Raw genomic sequence first — 23046 nt, 5'->3', positions numbered from 1 at the left:
AGTAGAACTAACAGTGTAGACCCTGATCTACATGTGTATAATGATATGGCATGATCAGGATCTTTGTTGTTTGCATTTTGACTTGTAAGTGAGTATATATGGTAATATTGTTTCATGAGAGTGGAACATAGTGAACTTAGAAAAAAGTAGGAGTATATTTCCACATTATTTGAACCAATGCCAAATTTTAAATTAGGTCAAGTTATACCAGCATCATGATGACCTACCATATGTAGTTGCTTATAAGTCGAGGCAGAGTGCAGACAGTTAGGTCCTGATATGCCGTAGCTTAATGCACCTGCAGATCAATATGCCTAACAAAACTGCATAGACCCAGATCTGCCATCACATAATGAACTGGCAGAAATGGGTCTGAGCAGTTTGCAGTTGGATTTGTTTCTTAAGCGAGTATATATGGTACTGCATTTCAGTTTCTTAACTCATTAACCTCTGGCACCATGTTTATGTGGCAAGGGGTAGTAGCCTACTGCTGAGCTCTATAGTGTCAAGGTCATGTAAGATACACTAAAGTGGGTGGTATTATAGAAAGGTAGACAGATGTAGTTCTACAGTGATACCAAATAATCTGGACGTTCTGTTTGCACTACAAAATACAGAGAGAAATCCTGTGTCCGGATTTTAGACTCTTTGTCCTCAGATCTAAGGCAGACCGGTCTGAACTGCACACAGACGGATGAACCTTTGCAAAAAGTAGGATAAGATGGGCATTTGGAATAAAGAGTGGTCTTGATACGAAAATGATGGGTCCATTAAGCAAAAAAAACCCCCAAAACTCCAACTTTTACCCATCTGCTCATGTGTGAGCAAAAAAAGCCAGTGAAAAATGATGTTTCTAACACAACTAGGCATTAGGCTAATAGGAAATCTCTTGAAGTCGATGTACTAGGATATACATGTATTCAGAAATAGCTCCCAAAATGTGTTTCCTACTTGCATTTCAGGCAAAAATGACAAAAATCTCCAGGGGTTAATGAGTTAACTGATCTGCATGGTAACTTCAGTTTCATTACTGATTTGTATGCTAAAATATATTTTTTTTGGGGGGGTCATAGTTCAAAATAGCAAAGATGTCATTTTCACTTTCCGAATTAATTCACATATGGTTTCCTGTATTTTATATACTTATTGGACCAGCTCTGTTGTTAATTCAAGAAATTGTTTAGTTTGTCTGGTTGACAATTAGCTGTCCTTGATGATAAGCTTTTTTTAAAATTCAGTTTTCACACAGGTTGCTAGGTTTTTTGGATTTATAAGGAATGGTTTGGGAAGTTTCCCCAGCATGTGCCTATATATCTAATCAGTGGGTCATTTAATAGCATTTGCAACAGCTGTGAAATGAGCACAACAAAAACTATTTAGGCCCTAATGCAAGACAGACATTTGGCTTTTTATTTGATTCTAAGCATCCATGGACGAAGAAAATTGGTCATCACATTTATAATGTTGTAGATTTGTTGACTTCAATGATTTGACAGACACATGTTATAAAAACCCACCCCAAAACCAAAAACAAAACAACATGCTTTTTTCTTGTTTGTTTGGAGTTTTTGTTGACTTTTAACTGCACTTTTAGTACATTTGTGGCTGTATCATGCCAGAGACTTGTACAGTACAGGAATAGGCAAATGAACCACTCGTGTGGTTCAGTCAAGTGGGTTGCTATTCATATATAAATGAATATATTCATATGTAAATGAACTGATTAATGGTGATATGAAATTTCTAAGAAAAGATATAATACCATTTGTATTTCTGTGTTAATATGTTGATGTTCTATTCAAGAGATATCACAGAATAATAAAAACAAATGGCATGTTGAGATGCAATTTGATGACGTGTATTTTTGGGGTAGATTGGCAGTATTGCTGTACTGATTGTGGGCTCGTTTAATCAAGCAGCGCCATGTGATGTTACCAAGATATTTTAATAACAAAAGACCTGACAAGGAGTTGCCAATGCTTGTGTTGTATATATCTGTTATAATGCTGATGAAATGGGAACCATGTGCCTTTTCCCAAGGACACAGTAGCCAACCTGGGGGTCTGGGTGGGTACCAAACCCATGACCCTTGTATTAAGAGTCTAATGTTCTTCCAACTGAGCTACTCTGGCCTGTGGCTCCATGCTTGCCTGACACTATGTCCCAAAAACTTTTTCTTTCTTTCTCTCATGTGACGTCTGTGACAAGGCTGTAAAATGACTATGTCATGAAACATAGAATGGTGGAGGAACTGCAGAATGTAAGATCTGTTTAACCATTAAGTTAAAACTGTTGTCCAGCTAAGCTCTGGATGTAAATTTAACCAAAATGGAGTTCCATTAATATTTGTTTATAAAAGTCAGGTCCAACTGCAAACAACATAGACCCAGATCCACCTTCACATCTTGTATCAGGAGATATATTGTCTGTGCTGTTTATGCTGCTTATTATTAGTCCTAATAAACTGTTTATTCCCAATGGTGCAATCATCCCATGGTCAAGTTTGTCCTAAGTTAAAATGGTGCTGCACAGATGTACAGTATGGCCATCTTGAGAATCTTGCTATTTCAACTGTTCCAGAATGACTAGCCATATCAATATGGGGTTTTCACTAAAAGACTTCTTATGATGTCCAGTTGGTGGTAAAATAAAATGGTGCTGATGTGAGGTCATCAGGGTCATATTGGTGGCCTCCTCTTCAATGGATGGTCATAACAGCATGACATTTTCACAAAAACAACTTGTAAATCCAGGTTCAATAACCCTATCCTTCATTCTGTGGCCATTCATGTTTTGTGGCTACATATGGCTGTTCCATAAGCAGCCAATCAGATATGACTTCCGCTCATTTGAAAATTTTGTTTGACAAAACCCAGCTAGGGATGCTTTAAGTGAAAGTCACATCGGATTGGTTGCTATGGAACAGCTGTACATGTAGCCATGAAATTTGAAATGGCAGCAGGAGGTAGGTTTGTGTTATTCATTCTGGATGTATCCTTGTCAGATGTAGGATTGATATGGAAATATTCTTACCATTTGGATAAAAATCTGACTGTAATTTGAAAGCTGCATGCAAGTTTCTAAAAATATAGGCCAATAGGTTGCAGACAAATTTGCATTATTTAATGAACAGATGGGATCAAACCCAAAAGCCTTCCATTGGTTTGGGACTAATGAATCTAGCTAACCATAGCCATACCCTGCCTGAAGGTCACAGGAAGCGAAAAAAAAGATTGGACTAGTAACCTTGTCCCAACATTTGCACCAATATAAACATTTTAATGAAACTTTAACCTGTTTTATATCATGATCTGACAGTGTCACATCATTGCCATGCCTCCCGCATCATGGTCAAGGACATAACAAGGGAAAATACAAATAAGTATGTGTGTGTGACTTGGATTTTAAGATAGCTTTAACAGTAATTCAGTTATATCGCTATGATGTCAGCAGTGTGGCAGTTGGTAGTGATGTCTAGCACTGGGGTATCATGTTGCAGACATGTAATATGATGTCCCACCCTGTGACATATCTAGACACCAGACCGATCAGTCCTAATGCTAACCTCTTATTGTTGAATGCCTAGCAAGGCAACGGTTTGTCCCATTTTATAAGTCTTAACATTTTGGTATAACTCCTGGGATTTTAACCTACGACCTTCTGCATTTAAGGCAGACACACAATGGTCTCAAACACAAACCACCCTGAGGGCCACATAAAAGCATTTTCAATGACCCAAGGGCGACACCACTTTTTTTTATGTCATGACACCTTGCGATGCGAGTCATTTTGCGGGTTACAGTATACTGGCTGCGTGTTGAGACCCCTGCTCTAACCACTAGTCGATGAGAGCGGGCCATGAATAAATGACTTTTATCCATGCACACAGGTAAAATTTTTGAACCAATGAATTTGTTTTAAATGAAACATGACTCTGTGATACATCTTGACTGGAAAATCTCTCGTGTATTCACAATCATACACTCTGCCATAACGTGATAGTCATAACAAGCAATAGTTTAAGTGATCCGTTGCTTTCTTACTATCGCTGTATCGTTTTAACTTCTTCAGATATTTTAAGGAAACTTGACCCAGTTCCACACCTTATTATGCACTGTTTAACCCCAAGCTCATAGGTGAAGGTCATGAGTAGGGAAAAAGTTACGAGAGGCTTATTTTGTGCTGTTTTGGTGGTACTCTTGTTGCTAGATGAGGTGGCCTGTTGTATCAGAATTCATGAACTTTTTATCACTAATCCAACTAACACAGTTGATACAGTCAGGGGCGTATTAACCATTAAGCAGACTAAGCACGTGCTTAGGGCACCAGGGCCAAAGGGGGCACCACAAAGTTGAGAAAAGGGTGAAGAGAAAAAAAAAACGAATGAAGATTTGTAGAAAAAATTGATAAAACTAGTGCAGATTGATCATAATGTTCTGTTTCTTGATCATGGTGCACCCTAGGGTTATCTTCCCATTTGTACATGGAAAGGAGGGGGGCACAAAGATTTGTCAGTGCTTAGGGCACCAGTGAGCCTTAATCCTCCCCTGAATACAGTCACTGTCTTCATCTTTATCAGTGCCATCTATTAATCATCCATTAAAAAGGTTTGTCTAGATAAAGAATAAGCATGGAAATTTGATTCCAGTTAAAAATAGCTATGTTGTAAGAGTTAAATCTAGACCAGTCATTCAGTAGCAGTCAATGCATTCCTTGGGTGTGACATAATGAGGACTGTGATGTATTCCTCTTTTATATGGGACTAAGCTTTTAAGATCAATTGCCAAATAAACAGAGAGGTAATGTTAGCTAGACCCCTGTTCATACAGAAAGAGGTGAACTCATATAGATGTGTTGACAATGACAGTGTGAGGGACTCAGTTCTCTGTGGGATGGAAAGTTATGTGCAACAGGCTGTAATTCATCTGAAATTAATGCCTGAAATCAGATCAGGATTTTGTAAATAACAGTTTTACGGAAAGGATATTGACAGGTGTGAAGTCGATTGCATCAAAGGTAATTTCATTTCAAACTTTATGAATGGAGTGGAATGATTATTATATAGATATTTGTCTGTGTGTTTGTGTGTGTGTCTGTATGTGTGTCTGTGTGTGTCTATGGGGTGGCTATGAAGTTTGTTTATCACCTGTGCATTTTGTATCACCTGTGTGTTTCATTTTTTTCAACATAGTCATTTTACAGCTTGCATCTGGTTTATATCCTTTGTACCTTGAGGTTGCATAGGTGATTGATGAGCCATGTTTCCTATCTTTAAATTGTCATATTTACGGAACATGTCTTTTCATAGAACAACAAAGACAGGCTCTGTGAACATGGGAGTTTCTTATTTCCTACTCACATAAAAGTTTGTATTCTAATTAATCTTGGTTTGGATTTTTTGTGCATCAGACCGTCAAGGTCTATGCCCCTGATCCATAAATGTATGCTTGTGTTAAACCAAGTTAACGTTATAAGCCTTTTAAGTTATGTGACTGTAATTGTTTTGCTTTTAAAAAAATCCATTCAGAAAAAAGAAAATATAGTTGAATTGAGTCACTGAATTCTCAAATTTGATTTCCTGAAAATTAGAGTTATCACTTCATGCCAGGAAAGTTATTTCCCACGAACGTAATGCCAAGAAAGTTATTTCTAGTGAACATGGTGCCAAGAGTCTCAGCATGAGGAACATGAAGCTGTGGTAGTTCATTTGGCGGAGCATCAGACATGTAAAATCAGAACTTCTGGGTTTGATATTTGGTCAGGTCAGATTCTGTTGTCTGCCTCAGTGTGTCCTTGCAGGAGGCACTTAACTCCCATTTTCTGAGCAACATGTTGCCCAAAAATACTGAAAGTATCATTAAAATCCAAACTACCAATCACAACCCAAAACTTGTTATGCAATACAGTTTTTGCCGTCAGATGTAATTAGAAATACTTATTCAATGTTGTAGATCATGATTATATTTTGAGAGATTGCAATAATGTTTAAGATTATAGCAAATTTAGTTTCTCAGTAAAACTTGGTCATTTTGTTAATTTTGTGATATTTAAATTCATTAACTACAAACTTTATTTGAGAGATCTCACTTTCAGTTGCAGAAGTTAGACATGTAGAAAATATGTTACAAAGAAACACTTAATGTATTCATTTCAATTGATGAAAGGCAATGGGGGATTATGTTTAATCAGATTATAAGTGTATAGATTTTCTAGACACAAGTTGTTTAAAATCCCATGGGGAAACTAATTTATCAGCTTTTAGGCTGCTCCAATTATTGGTCTTTGATGCATGCATTAGTAATGAGGAAGAGAAAAGAAGTATAGGATTTTTGAAATGCCAGAGTGATTGAAACATGGAAACTTGGAAAGATGAGCTCCTATTACTTGCAATTAGGTTTTGTTTAGTCCCTGGCACTTTGCATTTGAAATGGAAGTCAGTATTTTCTTTGTCTCTACTTGTGCTTTTTTCTGCCTACATTTTAATAATTTACTATGTGTGTTTGCTTATAAGTTAAGTACAACTGCAAACAACATAGACCCTGATTTCCCATCTCACCATGCACTGGCAGATCATGGCCTATGTTGTTTTGTTGTACTGATTTCTTTTAACAAACAGCATATACGTAGATCTGCTGGGACATTATGAAACTGAAGATCTTTGTCAGTAGTTCACAACTTTTCTTTTGCCATGACCATATAAAATTATTTTATTTCTGAGCCTCATGACCTCACTTCCACATTTTGATAAGTTTTGCTACCCTAAAAAAAATCCCTCAAGAATGTCCTTGCAACTCTGATTTGAGTTGTGACCTGGGGGTTGGGAACCACTGACCAAGTCTCTGCAGTTTTCATTTGGACCTAGGGTGCCAAGGACCCTGGGGTGGGGGGTGGGGTCACTATGTCTATCCTTTAAATTAGGAAAATGCACAAGAAGAAAAGGATAAAGGAGAGTAGAGAACTAGTACAAGATAGTCTAATTTGCTTTGACAGTTTTGCTTCTTTGACATGTTCTGCACTGTTCTATCATTTTCATTTGCCACTTGCATTGTTATAAAAAGGAATTTTATAAAGTGCTTTAGTAACTTGCGCAAACATTAATATGTTTGAATATCTAATTCACCTGAAACAAGTTGCTCTACTTTGAAATTTTCTATTCTAGATCATACTCTGCTATGAAATTTTCCATTCTAGATCATACTCTGCTACGAAATTTTCCATTCTAGATCATTCTCTGCTATGAAATTTTCCATTCTAGATCATGCTCTGCTATGAAATTTTCCATTCTAGATCATGATCTGCTATGAAATTTTCCATTCTAGATCATGCTCTGCTATGAAATTTTCCATTCTAGATCATACTCTGCTATGAAATTTTCCATTCTAGATCATGATCTGCTATGAAATTTTCCATTCTAGATCATGCTCTGCTATGAAATTTTCCATTCTAGATCATACTCTGCTATGAAAATTAACATTCTAGATCATACTCTCATTTAATTTTAGTGTTCACCTATTGTCTAGCAGCATTTATGATATTTTCCACTTTTCTTTCTGGAACCATTTTCTTTTCAAGCTTAAAAATTGATTAATGACGGATGATGTGTTAGCATAAATGTAGTCCTTTTATCATGAATTTAACCCAAAAGAAATTGAATCTTTGCCACCCTATGTGTGCCTTAAACCTCTAAAATATTTCACATTGCAACTTGGCAGATGGCCACAAACCATGGATATTTTGGTTGCCAAATTTGCTGCTTTAAAATGGATATTAATTGGCATCTGAGATATTTGATTGCTTTTGTGTTGTGGCCATTGCTAATAATTTACCAACATAGACATGGACAGGCCTGGCAGGTTCTAATACCAACATAGACATGGACAGACCTGGCAGGTTCTAATACCAACATAGACATGGACAGACCTGGCAGGTTCTAATACCAACATAGACATGGACAGACCTGGCAGGTTCTAATACCAACATAGACATGGACAGACCTGGTAGGTTCTAATACCAACATAGACATGGACAGACCTGGCGGGTTCTAATACCAACATAGACATGGACAGACCTGGCGGGTTCTAATACCAACATAGACATGGACAGACCTGGCGGGTTCTAATACCAACATAGACATGGACAGACCTGGCAGGTTCTAATACCAACATAGACATGGACAGACCTGGCAGGTTCTAATACCAACATAGACATGGACAGACCTGGCAGGTTCTAATACCAACATAGACATGGACAGACCTGGCGGGTTCTAATACCAACATAGACATGGACAGACCTGGCAGGTTCTAATACCAACATAGACATGGACAGACCTGGCAGGTTCTAATACCAACATAGACATGGACAGACCTGGCAGGTTCTAATACCAACATAGACATGGATAGACTTGGCCTTTGCTAATCCTAACACAGACATTGATAGAAGCTCTAATACCAACATAGATGTGGATAGACTTAGCCATTGCTAATACCAACGTAGACGGATAGACCTGGCAAGTTCTAATACCAGCATAGACATGGATAAGCCATGCAAGTTCTAATTCCAACATTGATGTGGACAGACTTGGCCATTGCTAATGCACACATAAACATGAATAGACCAGGCAAATTCTAATATCAACATAGACACGGATAGGCCTTGCAAGTTCTAATTCCAACAATGATGTGGACAGACTTGGCCATTGCTAATCCACACATAAACATGAATAGACCTGGCAAATTCTAATATCAACATAGACACGGATAGGCCTTGCAAGTTCTAATTCCAACATAGACATGGATAGACTTGAATATGAATTGGGCAGTAAATGTTGCAGCAATAAAAGTGTTAAGTACCAGTACGTGAACATGTACAGCTTATCAAACCCCAGCAGAAAGTGATACAGTCTAGTTTTAAAAGTAATAATAAATTAAAAGGTGAACAGCAATCACATCAGTAAATAGAAATAAAAATGACAACTCAGCTGTTTGATGATTAAATCAAAATATAATATCACTTTTATTACAGAAATGAACAAATTGCAAGTTTATTGAGTTTTTAAACACATTACTTTTCTTTACGGTTGTAATGTAGCACAGTGAAGATTTTCTTGTACTTGTTCAGAATGCAAGTTTTCTTGATATCTTAAAAAACTCAGCATTAGAAAGATAAAGGAATTTAATGCCTGCCATATTCGAGCTTAACAAGAATCATTTCCTCAAAAAAATATCTGAATTTTTGTAACGAGTATCACTATCAGGTTAGTGTATTTTAATCTTCTTGATTTCCCGAAGCACTGTATTCATTGCTATGAAACCCAGTAGACCCTGTTTTATTTGGGTTTTTTTTAAAGGTTAGAATTTTATCCCCCTTTAACAAGGGGATGATGGGTATGCCCAATATTGGGTCAAAATGATGTTCACTTGTGTGTTTTTAAGTGAAGGTTAATAAAAACCCAACCCCTCATTTGTGCCTTGTTATCTAAAGATATCATTTTGTAAATACACTGTACCTGAATGTTTCACTTGTGCACATTGTGATCAAAAACACTGACCACAGCCGGCCTAAGCAAGGGCATGAGTTACAGAGGAACCTCTAAAAAATTAAGAAAGTGATGGATATCGATAAATGGGGTGGGGGTTGGGAGGGGTGGGGAATGTTTTTCTGGAGTTGTTATATTTTATGTAGAATTACCTTTATATTTTAAGATGATCGATATCTGAAACATCATGAAAACTATTGAAACATCATGAAAAATCTTGAAATGTCGTGAAAAGATATTGAAACATCATGAATAGATGTTGCAACATCATACATCATGAAAAATATTTAAACATGTAAAATGTTGAGACGTCATGAAAAATATTGCTGCAAGACGAAACAGAAACACCAGTGAAAACTATTATGTCACTGCTTTTTGCTTGTGAATTTGGATACATTCTAGTGGTATTGTTGCTTCACAGCAAGACAAGATTCTTTTTTGAAAAAACAATTGCAGTTTATTTTGTGAAACAACAACATTGAAAACTCTTTATTTTTATTGTTCTGTTTGTGCAGTATCAATGCTTTGATTTAATTGCAAGTAGTACTGAAATTTCTGCTTATCCCTTGAGCAAACCTCTGAGTACCCATGCAGGAATTTCGAGTTTAGTACAAACTTGCTTCATTATGATGAACCCTATGATGGAAACAAGTCTTTTTATGCAAGTTTTCCTTTCACTTAGTTTTCCTTGTTACTCTTTTTTTCATTTGTAAATGGGTTGGATAAATCATTAATTAATATTAGATACTTGAATTTCCACCCCTTTGATATGATACAAAAGATAATAAATGTGAAAATGTAAAACAGATGAAACTTTTAATTTATTGTAACAATTTAATAAAACATGTCTTTAAATCAGAGATCAAAACAGTTGGCACTTAATTAGGTTCTCATGGAAAGGCTCACAGACAAAACTGATGGTTGATGGACACTTTCCTCCTTCAAATAGAAGACATGTCACATTTGTGATGATTAATGGTAAAAAAAATTTAAAGATTAAACTGAAAAGAGTGACAAAACTTGTTCAGTTGGTATTTATTTCTTAAAGTTTTGCCACCATTAGGTATTACTAATATTTTAATTAATACATTTTTTTGTTCATATAGTGTTATTTACAGTGTGTTGAGAATTTGTTTTACAGAGTTAGCTAAATACACAACTTCTTATTATTAAAATATAAGAAATTCATGATGTTGATCAAAATTTCTGGCACTAACATGCATTTTCAACCATAACAAGATTGGTGTGTGTGTGTGTTCCATTTTTTTAAAATTGTAAGCGGTATAAAAAGGATAATAACTGAAAGAAGCATTGCCATTTGGCCTAACTGGAACTCATTAAAAACTTAATGTAATTTTCAGGTCAATGATTGAATACATTTTGATTTCCTTTTCTCAGCAGGAAGTTTATTTAACAAAGAAGTTCATCCTCAGGGTTACAAGGGAGGCATGTTCTGATAATAGATACCTTTTTCATTGTGTCACATGAATAGAACATAATGATGAGCAATTTGACAAAAATTCTGGAATTGTTGCCATTCATTGTTAAAGGTGTTTGCTGTTAAGGTAAAGAATTGTGGTTTACTTCCTTTGTAAGTCACAAAACTATCCTCCATTAATTTTTTAAAATTACTAATTTATGTAGGTATGTATGTATGAAACTAACCTCTATCAGATGCCATTCCTTAAGAACTGTAATTGTTATTCCAGGTTAATGTTTATGACTGTACACTTAAAGTAAAACTTACTTGAAAAACCATAGTTGTTGAGGACAACCTGTTATTTAAGACCAGGATACACAAGTACAAAATTTGAAAACAGGACCAAAATTGCAGAAAAAAGTTTGTCATATGATATGATGTCAAACATTTGCTTAAAACCAGACTCAAACTGCACTGCGCAGACCAGGATCTGCTGTCATATAAATCACTGGTAGATTTGGGTCTGTTTAGTTTGTTAGGAGTTTTGCTAAAAAAATAAATAATAATATAGACCATTATCTGCCATAGCAATATGTGATGGTAGATCAGGGTCTGTATTTGCAGTTGGACTTGTATATGGTACCTAATGCCCCCCCCCCCCCCAGTGTTTCCGGTCAGCTGACCATCAGTTTTTCATTACTGGCCCTAGCTCACCCCATAATAAAAAAAATAATTAAAAAGATCCCAAAATTGATTTTTGCATCTAATTGAGCTGAGTTAGCCCAGTACTTGAAGTACTTAGTACATTATATATAATAATCATCATAATATATATATATATATATATATATATATATATATATATATATATATATATATATATATATATATATATATATATATATAATGTTAACAAAAATTACTGATATACACTATTTTTTAAACCAGTGCTTTAAGAAACACAATTATTTTTTTGTGGCCTAACTTGTATTAGCAATAGAAGTTGAGAATCTGTTGAATTTTGGTGGGTATGTTTGCTGTGTTGTTGACAAGTAACTTGTAAAACTTCATGTGTCTGATTAAAATTTGGCTTTTGAAGATTGGATGAAAAACAAATGGAGACAAAGCCTACGGAGCACAGCTAACATGCATTGTGCAAGATAGTCTACAGAGTATGGATAACATGCATTGTGCAAGACAGTCTACAGAGCACAGCTAACTTGTATTACATAGCATCATGTGCATACAGTATACTGTTGGACACCTTGTAACTTCATGAAAAATACTTGCAATATGGTTAGTGCACAATCAATTGAACAATGTTTCCTCAGTTGAAGAATTTTGTTTTCTTTTTCTTTCTTTTGGAGATTTGGTTCTGTTGGCTAGATATGTTTCCTCTAAAGGTTTTAAAAATTTATAAATTGAAACAGCAACATTTTGGAGATGTTCCCTAATATCATGTTCAAGTGAAAATGACAATTCAATTACCCAGATTTTCATCATTTAAATTTGAATCAGTGTTTTGGAATCGTATGTGTATATTTAGCTCATCTTTAAATTACCTCACCTTGCTCAATCATTTTAAATACATTGGTTGGTATGCTTTGATACTACACTTACAGACATGGCAATCGAATGATTGATGACATCAACCACATAGGAAAAATGAAAATCAAACTCAGAATTCTGATTGGCTACTGTTAAATCACAGTCATACATCAGAATTCTGATGGGCTAATGTTAAATCAGTGTCATACAGTTTGTTAAATCACAGTCATACATCAGAATTCTGAGATGAGTCCAAATTTAAGCGTAGGAAATATAGGTAATCTTTGGGCTTGATTTTTTAGGCATGGAGCTATATTGTTACATTATGTATAATCTCCATTGGAAGACAGAGAGAGAGAGAGAGAGAGAGAGAGAGAGAGAACACTATTGGCAGAAAAACAGTATCTCAATAAAGGTTTTACCTTAACAACGAGGAAAAGATTTGCATATTTCCATTGATAAATACTAGGTACATTTTGTTGTGATGAAGTGTACAATACTGTCATTTTTCAGACTGATTAGGCTCAAACTCTTTATGTTTTGCATTGAAAATCATGAAATGTAGCATTTGTATATATACAGGCTTAATGTTTAGTCTGGGCCCAGAAGTTTCTCTAATTGAGGATAGTTTTCCTTCCATGCAGCATCCAAATGAAGCACATCATTGCTATATGCTTGATAAGACTTGTACAGCCTACCATACCCCATCATATTGCCTCTTCTACCAGTCTACAAGTTTCTAAACTGATACAATTTCTATTTGGGGAATGAGCAGGCATGTTACTTACTGTATCACACATGGTGCTACAAGAATTTGATTCATGTCATTAAAAACAGTATACCATATATACTCATAAGTCAGATCCAGTTGCAAACTACATCAACCTGGATCTGCCATCACATAATGTGCCAGCAGCTCAGGGTCTGTGTTGTTTGTTGTACTGTTTAGTCCTGACAAACTGCATAGACCCAAATCTGCTTTTTGGCAGATCTGTGTCTGTGCAAGTTGCAGTTGGATATATGGCTTGTTAGCAAGTATAGATGGTATTTGGCTATCAAATCTTTTGCTGAATTTTGCTTGAAGTTGCTGGTATCGGTTTGCTAACGTGGGTATGTGAGAAAGCTTGCCAGTAGCTTCTCATGGGTCGGTGGTTCTTCCTGGGGTTTTCCCAGGTTCTTCCTCCGCCATATATAGCCTATTGTGTGCTGAAATATGGCATTAAACCCCACAACAACAACAACAACAACTGGTATCGGTTTGTGTTTTTAAGGTTGTAGAAATGATGTAAGGAACAAAATATTCCAAGAAATAGAATATGCACAAATGCATAATTTAGTCATAAATCAATCTTTCTTTGGTTTTAAAACAAAAAGTTCATAGAAAGATAAGAATTGTGGAAGAACACATAATGGGCAATAACGAAAGACAATAGAATGGAAACGTCTATAAGTAGCCTTTTTCATTATTCTAGGTCATCGTACATGTCTGTCATTTTCAGGGCAAAATTGAAGGTGGGGGAGAAATTATGTGCTTACCTAGAATTGGCTTTTATTCTTCTACACAGTACGGTCTTATATGGAATAAGTCTGCTTTTTATAAGTTGGAAACGTTAAATTGCTGACAAGAAAGAAACTTTTAAAATTTTCCAGCCCTTTTGTTGAGTTTTGAAATGATTCAATTGTTTATACAACTCTTTATGCAAAATGTACACCTTTTTATATTGAATTTATACTTATTTATACTGAATTTATACTAAATGTATGCAATTATTTAGACCAAATTTATATCCTTTTATGCTGATTTACATATGTATATATGTTGAATTTTTACAATTATTTTCCCAGAATTTATAGTTATTTGTTTACATTTATTTATGCTAAATTTATATGCACATTTGCAGAATTTATACATGTATCTGTACTTAGTTTATACATCTATTTATGCTGAATTTATACATGATTGATACTGAATTTATACATGATTGATGCTGAATTTATACATGATTGCTGAATTTATACATGATTGATGCTGAATTTATACATGATTGATGCTGAATTATGTTTATTTATCTTGAACTTATACACCTGTTTAATACTGAATTTCTCTACTTGTTGAAATACATATTCAAAACACTTAAATTGATGCGAATTAAACATATTTACATTATTCATGACTGAGTACCATTTACATTTTTAGCTGATTTATATCAGATTACAGTTGGGACCATATAATGTTATGTACCTGTTTACCTTGGATACCTTCCCTCATTTCTTTAATATCTCACAGCACATTTATAAGTTTAACATTTCATATATCGTTTTTGTTTCCTTCATGAATTATTTATTGGTTTGTTCTTTTAATTTTGTATACTATGGGCACCCACAAAAAGAGACAGGGGGGGGGGTGTCCTACATCCATAAAACTTCATAGCTGACCACTGCATGTTTGTCTCTCCAATCACTCTGAAAATATTTCTGTGGGCTGTCTGCTAAAATTTATTGCTTACATTGTTATTAACACAGGAGTTTGTAAGTTTGTTATTATGTGGGCGTTCTACAACTCTATGTAGATGAATTTGATCAATATTCCAGGTGATTTTACCACCCACAAAAGATTAGTTGGCCTATAGATAAGCTCCATATATACTTGTTTATAAGTATAGTCCAATCTGCGAAGTGCACAGACCATGACCCAGTTCTACCATTGCATAATATGTGAACAGGTCTGGTTCTATGCAGTTTGTTAGGAGTAATCAGTATAATAAACAATATAGACCCTGATCTGGCAATGCATTATGAAATGGCAGATCAGAATCTATGTTGTTTCAGTTGGACTTGAATTGTAAGCGAGTAGAAATGGTATTTGGCAGCTGCCAGAGTTGTCACGTTTATTGGCCATTATTTGCAGCTTTGCTTGCATGCATGAGATATATTGTTGTCCGTTCAGCTGAAAGATTGACTATTCAGAAGTTGAGATAAAGTATTAATATGCTTTAAATTAATCACCAACTCAAATTTGGCATTCATATTCACAAGAGAAGTCATTAAGCAAGCTAAGTGACCATGCAGATCGCCTAATAATTGGTATATATCAGAGATTTACACATTGATATCGTATGTATGGGGACAAAAGATGCAGCGATACACAGAGATTATATTTTTTATTAATTAAAATGAGTTTTCATAGATCAGATCTTTAAAGTATGAGTATAGGTAAAATTTGCTGGTGTATAGTTGTATATAAAATTGGTTTTTTATTTTCATTTTATTAACATCTGTCAAGTTCTGGAGTTTAATAATAATAATAATAATAATAATAATAATACAAACTTGTGAGGCTACCACAGTTAATTATTATGGGCCTCTTTATCCTAGTCCATTGAGCCATATAGTAAATTTTTATGCAAAAGCACCATTTTCATGCCATACAAATTAAAAAATTCAGTCTTTATTTTTACATGTTCTCAATTTTGAATGTGTCATCTTACATTATTTTTACATTGTACAACAGGGGCCCCGAGTGGCCGAGTGCTCTAAAGCGCTCTCCGTTACGGATCACTGCCATCTCACCTCTGTCTGTGCATATACTTCATTACTCAGTGTATGAAATGGTCCATTGATTGGTGATGTGCAAGAATGGTGCATTTCCAGTGTACTAAGATTGCTCCAATTGCAGAGAAAATTAGCTTGTACCATTCTGCCTTTCTCTCTCTCTCTCTCTCTCTCTCTCTCTCTCTCATAGACAGACACAATACACCTTATATCTACCCTGTACAGTGTGACTATTGAAATGATTAAGGGAATACCTTGCAGGCAAGATAGAAAGAATAACATGGGCAGTTTCTTGACCTCCCTTGTAATACAGGACTTAATGAAAAGTAGACTTAAGAAAGAGTCAAGAGTATCTGGCCTGGCAGAGAAATTGAATTTTATAATTTATTGATTTGTGGTGAGATAGGACTTAACATATTCATTTAGCAGGGATATGGAGGTGCAGTTTTTATTTCATTCCAGCTGTGTGTCACTTCTGATGGTTGATTAAAATGTTATCAAAACTTTTCAAGGTGGAGATATTAGCAGTGATAATAGGTGCCTGTGAGGACAATGCTCTTGGGTAGGTAGATAGGGGCTGATTGTTTCCTCTTGTTGGGGCATTTAGGCCTTATTCCAGGTAGTCATTGAACAATGTCACCATAACTGGAGGTTTTATTGTGGATTGGAGTGTAAATTTGCAGCAGGAGGGAAGCGTGATCAAATTATTAGGCAAAAAAGGCGTTGTTAGCTGAGGATGACTAACGCTGTCACATTCACCAAATATCGTAAATGTTAAAATGAGCACTGAGACAAGAAATGGTTGTGATTTAACTTGGATGCAGGAACTATTTCTGGTAAATATGTTTTCTATAACAAATACTGATAGGAACAGTAAAGGTTTTTTAATTAGGTCTTAAATTAATATTTTTCCAGAATAATTCAGATTACTTGTTTACCTTGTTTACCTAAGCTTCCGCTTCAGTTTTGACAGAACAACAAAGCTGCTACATATATCAAGAAAGTTCAACGAAACGGTGTATAACCAAATACAGATTGACTTGTTTCTCCATTGCTGTGATGATTCCATAAATGACAAATAATGTTATAAAAAGTAAAGCAAGACTCCAGCTTAGACTTACAAATCCATTTGAGTTGAATATGTCTTGGTATGTAAATTTCCGTGAACAGTTGTACAGGTAGACCAAAGGTTTTGACATGTTTGTTCCATGACTGCACTGTTTTTAAAAAAAAGTTATGCCAATATTAGAAGATAGTTGTTGTTTTGGGCATAACATTATTTTTCAGAGCATATAGGCTATATACATGGGGCAGTATAACTGGTGGAAGAAGAATCCAGGAAGTTGTTGTTGTTGTTGGGTTTAATGCCATTTTTCAGCACACGATAGGCTATGTATGGTGGCCAGTATTATTGGTGGAGGAAGAACCCAGGAAAACTCTGGAAAGAACCACCGACCCACGAGAAGCTACTGGCAAGCTTTCTCACATACCCACATTGGTAGAATCCGAGACTCGAACCCACGTAGACAGAGGTGAGATGGCAGTGATCCATTACGGAGGGCGCTTTAGACCACTCGGCCACTCGGGGCCCCAATCCAGGAAGTAATAAAGACTTTATTTAGAGAAGGTAACTCAGTTAATTACTGAACTAATCTACCTTGAGGCCTTCTATCTGTTATGTACAATACATGTATATACAGTATATACAACATGATGTGAAGAATCTGGCTTGACATTAAATAATTAAGTAATTTAAAAATTCAAAGTATCAAGCCTGGAACACATGCACAGGCATATGAAAACATAAACATATATATCAAAACATAAAGTATCATCCTGCATTGAAAAATTCAACTATGAAAATGATGCAAAATTACAGAAAAGCAGGTGGTATTTTTTGTACTAGAACTGTTCAGTTTTCTAAAGATTTCATCCATTTAAGACATTGATTACGAAAAGAAGAGCCTGCCTTATGTCACTGAGAATGTTGTTCCATAGGGTGGACCAGTATATTGAAAACTTTTTTTAAACAATTCCTTCTTTGGCCTTGGTGTAATGTAATCTTTACTTCTTATGGACCTTAAATTTGGAGTGCCATCAGCATCTCTTTGGTGAAAGATATTGCTTAGATAGACAGGAATGTCTTTTCCGGATACTTTATACATCAATTGGCCATTCTAAGAAATATTCTTTCATGTATTGTTAAAATCTTTATATTATTCATTGCATCCTGAAAATTGTCTTTACATTGATCTACAATTCTATGGCGAGCCCTCTTTTGTAGTCTTAAAAGTGTTGTTATGTTTGAATTAGAGGTATAAACCCAAATTACATTACAGTAGTCCAGGTATGGTTGAATATAACTTTCAATAAAGATGACCCTATACTGAAGAGGAATATATGTTTTGATTTTCCTCAGTAGCCAAAGATAAGAATTACCTTTTTTGAAACATGTTTAATGTGAATAGACCAAGTAAGATTGTTATCTATGAATACACCAAGAATTCTATCTTGAGAGGTCATATTAAGGCTCACGTTGTCGAGAAGAACCTGGAGTTTGTTGCTATCCAGACTTGCTCATTTTTGTTGTGTTGTAACTACATGTAGTCATAATAAAAAAATGTTCTACTGATTTCAAGTTTGAATCCCAATGAAGAATCCAAAATGGAAGACGATGACATATGCTGTAACCTGTTGTTTTGAAGTCTGTAGTTCCCAGTAGAAACAAGAATTATCACTCCGGATTTGGAAATCTAAATAAATTTCTTATAAGAACTGTCTTTGATTAAGAATCTCACATGAGCACATGTATTTTCCAGGAAAAAAGAATTAATCCTTTTGAATCCAAATAATTTGAAATAACTCCAATCCAAATAATTTGAAATAACTTCAAACAGCACAACATACAACTTCCAGTGTAACAGCCCAACTTCTACTGAGAATAATTCTCCAAAATGAAGGCTATATCATCTTCTAAAACGTAAACAGGGGGTCACATGATCGTTATCTGGAAGCTCATATAAATTGGATACTTGTTAAAGATCACATATACCCAGTGTGACCCTGGCGAAAACCAATCATTTTACGCTAAGAAATAAAAAATTAAAAAATTGTTTTCATTTTAAAAGTGTAGTCCCCTCATGACCTCAACAACAACCAATCATTTTAAAATAAAAATAGAACTTGTTTACATGGTTGCTACAAATTTTGAATCAAGGTCAGGATCTAGATCAACACCTGGTGTTTATAAAACAATCAGTCATGGTCAAACTATTTTCAGAAAAAAGTATAATCTCTGGTGAATAAATTTACATTACAATGTCATGTAATGAAAAATAATTTTTTTTTAAACTGACAAACAATTAAATTGAAATAAATATATATTAAATCAGATATAATTAAATCAGATATACACAACAGACATAATACTTTCATTGCAAATGAAAGTTATACTTTCTACAATTGCAGATGCAGCTACCTTTAGTAGCCTTGGTCCAATCATATCAAGTTCTGTAGCTTTACAATCATCCATTTTATAAAAATATATTTCAACAATTCTGGACTCATTTCAGGAATTTCAAACTTTATATTGTTTGGTAGTTATTTTAGAACAAAAATGTTTGAGTACCAGATGATCAGATTAAAGTTGTTAAAAATATTTGAGATATCAGTTGGATTATCAGTATAAATGCCGACATGATTGAGGGATAAAAGTTCAGTTTTACTCTTACATTTGCCTGCACCAAACACTTTAAACACTTTCCAGATAGCTTTGGGATTATTTTGATTTTCATCAAGCACTTTTTTATAGTGCACTTGTTTGGCTTGATGTATCATTTTATTAACTTTATTCCTCCAAACTCTATATTCAGTTTGATTTCATAGTGATTTTAGTTGGTCTCTTTGCTTTAATGCTTCTAAAATTTCTAGGGAGATCTAGCCTGGCTGGTGGTCTTTCTTTATCCTGTGTGTTTTTAAAGGGGCATGTTTGTTCATTATCCTGATGAACAGATCTTCCCAGGTTTCTAAAATTTCATCAGTATCTTCAAAGATTTGGACTGTATTCCATGGAATCTGTTTCAGATCTTCTTGGAATTTAACAGTATCAAAGTTTTGAAAAGATCTGTAAGTACATGTAATGGATTTATGAATATTATTTTTGTTGATTTGCCATTGACTTTCCATGTTAGAAAAATTGCAAAGTGGTCACTTATACCAATCTTTGGAACCATTACTTCCAAAACATTTTCTTTTGTATTGGTATAAATATGATCCATAAGTGTTTTAGAAATACATGTTACTCTGATGGGTTAATTTACTAGTTGCTACATACTTAATGAAACAATAAAATTCATCCAATTCCCTTTTTTTTTGATCATTGAGAAGGTCTCTATATCACATAGAATGTATAAAAAAATTCTCTTAATTTGAAATTTTATCTACTTGAAGTTCAAAATATTCACACCAATCAGTATGTGATAATGGGGTCTGTACACAAAATCTGCTAAATAGGGCTTAGCTTTTCTGGAGTGATCTGTAGCCAAATGGATTCTATTTCCTGTATTTCTAGGTCTTCCTGTCTTTTACAAATAGAACCAGTTCTAACATTCACAAGGCCACCACCGCCTGCTTTTCTATCCTTTTGATAAGGTTTGTCGTAGCCATTGATATACAAGAAAATTTCACCCTGATTTTCTGTTAACATTGTTTCCGAGAGTCCAAATAAATGGATATTATTATTTGGAGAGGTTAGCAGTAACTTCATTTGATCAATCTTTCCATGAAAACCCTGAATTATTTAAATGACATATGTGTAAACCTTTGCTAGAAACTCCTAAATTTGTGAGATTAATATCAATGCTATTAGAGGCACTCAAGGAGATATTAAAAGTATTAAAACTATGTTCACAGTGATCATCATTACAACTATCATTACTGTATAACAAATTAGTTTTTCTACAACTGCATTTTTCCACTTTTATAATCACTGTATAAATCTGAACTATCAGTGGTATTTGAATCTGTACAGGTAGCTGGTAAGTTTCCACATTCAGAACATGCATCAGCAAGGGGATCAAATCTGTTTTGACAAGGGATGCATGGTGTATATTACAGTCATTGATAGATATATTGGTTCTCCTGCTGAATAGATGGCTTGATTGCCCTTTTCCAATTCCATAAATCTAATGTGAGTTTTGGCTTTGTGTCATGCAAAGCTACCACACTGATGGTGTTGTATTGGTTGTCTGTGCCTGCATTCCTGTGCTGAATGTTTGATCTCGCCACAGTAATCACATCCCAAAGTGTACTGACTGTGTTGATATGGCTGACCATATTGTCTGGTGCTGTTTTGACCTACATTGGATTTATAATGACTGATGAAGTTTGTAATGTGGCTGTAAGACCAGACTACACAAATGATTGCATTTATATTTTTTTCCAGTTTTTCCACCCCTTTCGTAGACAGGTGGATATTATCTTTTTCCAAATAGATATTGTGTCAGGATATTATCTTTTTTTTCCAAATAAATGTTGCATCACTTGTCCCTCTTTATCCAGGAAACTCATGTAATTGTAAACAATACAACACTTCCATTCACTTGCCAGTCTTAGGATAACTTTATTCCTATCTAACACATCACAGTCTCCCCTGGGGGCCATTTCACACAATGCAACCTGACAGTGTTGATTTTACTTATGGATGTGTGTAAGTAATTGGTTATATAGTTCTTCAAAAAGTTTTAGATCAGTTCCTTCACTGGCATTTTTCCCTCCAATATAAAGGACTATTTTTGTAAACTTGGAGAGATCATATATTTTTATATCTTCCACTATTGTCTGTATTTTGGCACCTGAAATGGAATGCTTTCTAACACAGTGCCTCAGCCCTCTGTTGTTAATTCCATGTAAAATGGAACTTCCAATAAGGAGGATGTTATGTCTGCTGGTAGAAGACAAAGTACATGTAGTATGTTTACTTTGTTTGATGTAGTTAGTCTGTATGGTGCTTTATTACTCTTAACTTTATCAGTTCTGGCTGAGTCACAGTTGGAAAACTGCATTGGGTTTCCTTTTGGCAATACTTCATGTGTCTGTACACTTTTACTTAGAGAAATAGGTTTAGGACCAATGGTTTGTGAATGTCTGCTGATAGTCAAAGGTTTCTCTCTCTGGGCAGCTAATTTAACCTTCTCATTTATTAGCCTGTCAATCTATTTTTGCATCTTGACCACTTATCCAGTAAGAATCATCAACCTACCAGAAGCTATTGGCAGGTCTTCTCACATGACCACATTGGCTGAACCTGTAGATCGAGGTGATATGGCAGTGCTCAGTACAGGCAAGTGCTTTAGACCACTGGGCACCTGGTGTCCCATTAGTGATAGACATAATGTAGAAACACCCAAATTCAATCACTTAGAATTTACATGTGAACAATTACAGACATTTTCAATAATTTCTCTTTTACCATTCATAAACGGACCAGATATAACCATTTGTTCTCTTTTATCAAGCCATAATTCAGTAGTCTCCATCTGCTACCATTGGTATTCAGTATCTTTGTGTTCTCATTGGTTAATTAATAATATAGTAGTCTCATCTATCACCCTTGGTATTCTGTATTCTTTTGTCCTCTTTGGTCAATTCATAAAACAGTACTTTGCATCTCTTGCCCTTGGTATTCTGTATTCTTTTGTTCTCGTTGGTCAATTCATGAAACAGTACTCTGCATTCTATTACCCTTGGTATTTTGTATTCTTTTGTTGTCTTTGGTCAATTCATAAAACAATACTCGGCATTCTATTACCCTTGGTATTTTGTATTATTTTGTTCTCGTTGGTCAATTCATAAAACAGTACTCGGCATTCTATTGCCCTTGGTATTTTGTATTCTTTTGTTCTCTTTGGTCAATTCATAAAACAGTACTCAGCATCTATAGCCCTTCATATTCAGTATACTTTTGTTCATAATACAGTACTTCCCATGGTTT

The 23046-nt window shown here is 34.9% G+C and overlaps 1 protein-coding gene across 4 annotated transcripts in view; it reads left to right on the top strand.

Annotated features, from left to right (window-relative positions):
* LOC149795775 (leucine zipper putative tumor suppressor 2 homolog) overlaps window positions 1-23046 on the top strand; it is a 142908-nt gene that overhangs the window by 36280 nt on the left and 83582 nt on the right. The window contains exon 1 of one of the 4 annotated variants that reach the window (XM_089965699.1): window positions 4892-5016. The exons of the other annotated variants lie outside the window; for them this stretch is intronic. The gene's annotated coding sequence lies outside the window, so the exon portion shown is untranslated. Of the gene's footprint in view, window positions 1-4891; window positions 5017-23046 lie in introns of those variants that run through there. 4 annotated transcript variants of the gene reach the window in all.

Source organism: Sinohyriopsis cumingii, chromosome 7 (genome assembly GCF_028554795.1).
Source record: "Sinohyriopsis cumingii isolate HCF-2022 chromosome 7, ASM2855479v2, whole genome shotgun sequence".
Taxonomy (NCBI): Eukaryota; Metazoa; Mollusca; class Bivalvia; order Unionida; family Unionidae; genus Sinohyriopsis; species Sinohyriopsis cumingii.
The sequence above is the reverse complement of the archived record's forward strand: the minus strand, read 5'-3'. Positions and strand labels throughout refer to the sequence as shown.